Raw genomic sequence first — 5,386 nt, forward strand, 5'->3', positions numbered from 1 at the left:
CATATAATGGAATATTATTCAGCCATAAAAAAAGAAATGAAGCACCAATACAAGGTAGGATGTGGATGAATCTTGAAAACATTAGGATAACTGAAAGAAGCCAGTCACAAAAGACCACATATTACATGATTCCATTCATATGAAAGTCCAGAATAGGTAAATGTAGATACAGAAAGTAGATTAGCGGTTATTTAGGGGTGGGGTGAGGTGATAGCTAAAGGATACAGGATTTTCTATTGAGTTGATGAAAATGTTCTAAAATTGACTGTGGTGATGGTTGCACATATATGTGAATGTACTAAAATCCGTTGAATTGTACATTTTAAATGGGTGAATTGTAGGGTATATGAATTATATCTCGATAAACCTGTTTTTTAAAAAAAAATTAAGCAAACTTTTTTGGGGGGGGTTGGGGATAGATGTTTGCTTCCAGGCTGGCTAGATTTCTAAAGGGGAGCACTCAACCATCTGCTGAGGATGAGCCTGTGCGCGAAAAGATCCGGTTCAGCGAGGAACTGGCAGCCAGGTTGGGTGAGGTGGAAGGATTTTCTCACATTTCAGGAGGCATGGGGCTCCCCTTTCGGAATCTGGGGCTGGGATTAGCAGCCGAGGAGACAGACAAGAGCTCCACCTTCCACCCACTTCCTCCTTGCTTTCTAGGTCTTGCTTCTCACCGCTCCTGGTAGTATTTCCATCCCAGGAGTTAACTCCTAGCACGCCCATAAAAACAGCTGAAACCACTCTTTCGGGAGAACACGTCCGGGAGGCCTCTCATCCCAGCTAAGCTTGCTCCCTACTTCGCCCCGCCTCCTGAGGATGTGGGGCATCCGTCCACCCCCTGACAAAGCGGCCCCCCTGCCTCAGAATGTTCGCGTGCTGGAAGATTTCAAAACCCAGCTGGCAGATTTCCTGCTCCCCGGGGGGGACTTCTGAACCTGGGCTGTGCGGCAGGCAGGAAAGGATATCCCTAGAAAACGTCTGTTCTCCCGTCTGCCAGCGAATTCCACCACTCCTGACTGACACCGGGGAGCAGGGGCACAGATGTGGGGAGGGAAACGCCCAGGCACTTTTCCCAAACTCTGCAAATCCGCCCAGGGAGGCCTGGAGGCCTGGGTAAGGGAGAAGGGCCCGCGGTCTAGGGGTTCTGCAGATCGAGGGAAGGCGGCAACGACCAGTTATCAGCATTGAGTTGGCCAAAAACTTCGTTCTGGGGTTCGTTCGCGGTTCTGGTAACAATGTTACGGAAGAACCCGAACGAACTTTTTGGCCAACCCATAGTTAAAAAGGAGAGCGACTGCTGCACTTGAGGCCCTGCGCTGGGCCTCGGGTCACAGCTCGCGGGAGTGGTCGCCCCGCTCGGGCCCCGACAGCCAGCGCTCACCACGCCGCTCCCGGCCCTGGGTGAGGGGCAGCAGCAGGGAACCGGCAGCGGGAACTCGGGCACGCCCCGTAGAGAGGGCGCCAGGAATTTTCGATGACGGGGCCCAGGTAGGGCCCCACCACCGGTGCAGCGCCCCGGGACTTCCCGTCCTCATCCCCGGTACCGGGACCCGGGACTGGGTGCCGTTAAAGGAAATGCCTAGGAAGAGGGAGCAGCAGGTAAACGTACGTTTTCGGGCGGCTGGATGGTGCAGTGCGCGGGGGCAACAAGTAGCTTGGAAAGCGAGTGAGGCGCCAAGGAGAGCGGCTTCCTGCCTGCAGCGAAGCAGGACGTGCAAGCAGAGCAGTGAGAGACAGGAACTGAGGAGACTAAATAGAGACTGACTCGTTTCCTTGAGCAAGGGGGTAAAAGGGGGGTGCGGATATCCAAAAGGGTCGTGCTCCAGGTGAGGCTCGAACTCACAACCTCGGCATTGCTCTGCATGTACTGCTGTATAAGTACCGCGCGCTAACCGATTGCGCCACTGGAGCTCCGCTTACCCCGCCTCGCGATGGCTCTATCAGGGTTCACCCGGGCCCTGTGCGGGCCTTCGCGGAGCATGCGCACCCGCGGCTTGCGGCTAGGCGAGAACGAGCCGGGGCCCCGAGACCCCGCAGCTTCCGGTCCGGCGGTCCCCGGCCTAGTGTGGGAGGGAAGGCTGCTAAGGTCTCCTTCCGGGGGGGCGGGGCCCTTTGGCGGGACCTTGAAAAGAGCACAGCCCACCTCCCTGGGTAGCGCGGGAGGAGGAGCCCGGGCGCTGCGGTCTGAAACCATCTCCGCGTCCTCAGTGTGGAGCTTCGCCTCCCAGGAGCAGGACCCGCGAGAAGCAGGCCTAGTCCGGGAGCCGGGCTGCGGCCGGCGGGCGGGCCTTGTTCCGAGGGGTGGGGCCGAGCGGGGCGGCCTCGGCTCCTGGGCAGCAGATGCCCCGGACTGCCGCCTCTGACCCGCGTGACCGGTGAGCTGGAGGAGCCCACCCCCCTACCCCCCGCGCCGCCCTGGAAGTCGGCAGGAGCGGGAAAACCCGTGAATGAGCAAAGCCCGCGCCTGCCGGTGGGGCAACCAGGGAGCGCCTGGGCCGGGGTGGCGACCGAGCTTCCAAGACCGGACCGGGCAGAGATTTAACCGTCAGACCCTTGTCCTGCCCCGAAGGCTTTCTGCTGCCCCTTCTTACATCCTGAGCGGGGTGCTCGGATCGTGTCCAACCACGGGCATTCTGGGGACACGGTGATAGCCCAGGCCTTCAAGAGGGTGCAAGCTAAGCTAGTCCACGTGTTTTGTTGGGCCACGACGTGTATGTTTTGTTTAATTTTAAAGCGAGTTCCTAATATTTAAAAACAAGAGGTCCCCTACAAATATCTGGATATCCATTTCTTTTTTTAAAACCAGAAAGTGTAAACCGTACCCAGTGCCAAATTATGACCGTCCTGTGCCTTACACACTTTTGTCTTCGTGGGCCCCTTTGTCCATCAAAACAACAAAATTTTTTTTTAATTATATTTTGCTACTACAGACCACAAATATAATCCAGGCTGGATTTATTGTTACATTCATTATTATCTTTTTTTCTGATTTCCAAAAAAAATTAAAATGTAAACACTTGGGGGGGGCTCTAGGCACTGTGCCTACGGTCCTTGACTGATAACTCTGCTAGGAACCTGCATCCCTCTGGGAGGGTAGCTGCAGCCTCCTCCACAAAATGCCCCCCTCCCCCCTCCCTCTCTTCCTCTGGGGTTGCATCAGTCGATTGTCTCCTGGGCCTCTGTTGGCATGTTGGTCACCCTGTTCCGGTGACCTCTGCTTTCCTGGGAGAGCCAGAAGAGCAAACAACAGAGCACCATGTCAATAGATTTCGGAACCAGCATGAGCAAGTGATGGGGGCAGAATAAAGATCATGCATAATCACCTTGATGGTGACTAACCCACATTAACAGGTTGTGTTCGGGTGATGAGGTCGAGAGTACGATTGTAGAAAAGCCTTGAAATTGGAGCAGAAGAGATTAGAGAGATCAGGCAGATGATGAGACAAGCACAGGTTCTGTTTAAGGCAGAGGCCTCCTGTAGGTGGTGTTTTCAGGAAGTTCATTGCCTTGTACAGACTGGGTTGTGCACCCAGAGAAAGGAGATAGGCGAGCCTCTCTTGGTGGTTTGTAAACTGTGAGAGACACACATCCAGAGCAAGAGCTCAGAAGGGTGATGGTCAACACTCTTGCAAGATCCCATCAGGTACCAGGCAGATGGTGGGATGCAGAGCTGTTTACAACACGCCAGGATTAGGGCTCCTTGGAGCATGCTTTGGCAAGTCCTTGGTAAATCAAGGGCAGCAGAGAGTGAGCCTTTGAAATAAGTCCCTCCCAAAAGATGGAACAAGTTCTAAAAGTAAATGCATGATTTGCCCCCAGGTGGGAATAATTTTTCCCCCTAAATTGAAAGGGGTTAATTTCCTGAAAGACAAGAAAGTAAGTTGTAGACTCATACACAGCGTCTTCTCAAATCCAGTAGCATCTGCCGAGTCTGCTCTTTCTCCCTCCTGAATCCCTCAGGTAGAATCTGCCTGGTGAACTATAAGCAGCAAAAATGGCCCCTGGTGGTCCAGCTTCCCTTCCCACTCTCCGCTTTCATGGATTTACTCCTTAACAGTATTGGTTCAGCAGATACTGACTGACCCTGGTTGCATGGGAAGGGAAGGCAGCACCTGATACAGCCTTGGGGAACTAAAATAGCTTAGTCCCCAAGGAAAATGGGGCTCTAAGGGAGGAGTGAGGGCAGTGTTGAACCTAGAGGGGGCAGTGTCAGAATCTCTGCCACCAGAGAGATTTTTCAGCAAGAGCAAGTATACTGAGACCTTCAAATCACTTAACCTCATACACACTCACCCTGAAGAGCAAAGAACTAAGAGTCTGAGGCCCTCCCTGGCTCTGTGACCTTAAGTAAATCTCTTACCCTTTCTGGGCCTCAGTTTCCTCATTTATAAACTGAGGGATCTAGACCAGATAAGAGCTTTCTAGCTTAACTGGGGAATGCCTTTTACCATGTATACTCTTGATAACAACTTGCAATTATTTAAGCATTTAATAATTTGTGTGATGTGTAATAAAGAAGTGATTTTTTAAATAAAACTTATTTTAGATATATGTATAATGTTAAAATAATCTTGAGTAACACCCATACTGTAATAAGGACTAGTCTCAACCTTCTTCCATTTACCATGTAATGCAAAATGTTTAATTTACTTTAATTATGTAAGGGAAAAGCACACTTTGTTAACAATAACTTTTAAAAGAACATATATCATATTGGTCTTAGGACAAATGTATATTAAAATGTATGAAATTTAATGACTCATTGTAGCATCAAAAATAGACACAAACTGCTTTCCTAAACGAATGTTTAGAATTTGTGCTTTTTGCACTTAAAAAAACTGGTTTATTTTTATTCCTTTCATGGTTCTGTGTCTAAATGATGAGCTAAAACAGAAGGGTTCTGGCTGCTATATGTAAGCACCATTCTGCAAATAACATGAAGCGGGTATGGTTGGTCTTCATCCCTAATAACGAAAGACCAAATTGGATATAATGATCACTATATTTTCTCTTTTGGGCTTTTGTTTCTGACATACAAGATATTTTGATCAGCAGAATGCAATTTGCACATTTAGTAAATGAATATCATCTTGAACGAAATTTGTAGAATTTTCAGTATATGGTCTTCTTTTACTTTATTTCAGCAAACTTTTTATGTGTTTAGCCAGCGTTCCATTATGGTTATATATGAAGCAGTATATGACTTTTAAAAGTTGCTGTCATAAGAGGAGTCACAAGTCACCTAGGACCCACCTCTTCAGCTGAGTCATACGCACACTTCTTGTATGCAGGAACCACTGCAGGTGCTGGTCAACAGTCACTGAGACGCTCCCAAGTGATCGCATGTTGATGGGGCAAGAGGTTGTCTGCAGAATTATTTTAATTA

At 49.8% G+C, this 5,386-nt stretch overlaps 1 non-coding gene across 1 annotated transcript; it reads right to left on the bottom strand.

Annotated features, from left to right (window-relative positions):
* Positions 1–1,818: 1,818 nt before the first annotated feature.
* On the bottom strand, positions 1,819–1,911 carry TRNAI-UAU (transfer RNA isoleucine (anticodon UAU)). Its single transcript is given in 2 exon segments — positions 1,819–1,854; positions 1,874–1,911. It is a non-coding gene; the product is annotated as a tRNA-Ile (tRNA).
* Between the last annotated feature and the right edge of the window lie 3,475 nt (positions 1,912–5,386).

The sequence above is a fragment of the Lipotes vexillifer genome, unplaced genomic scaffold (genome assembly GCF_000442215.2).
Source record: "Lipotes vexillifer unplaced genomic scaffold, Lipotes_vexillifer_v1.1 scaffold278, whole genome shotgun sequence".
NCBI classification, from domain to species: Eukaryota; Metazoa; Chordata; class Mammalia; order Artiodactyla; family Lipotidae; genus Lipotes; species Lipotes vexillifer.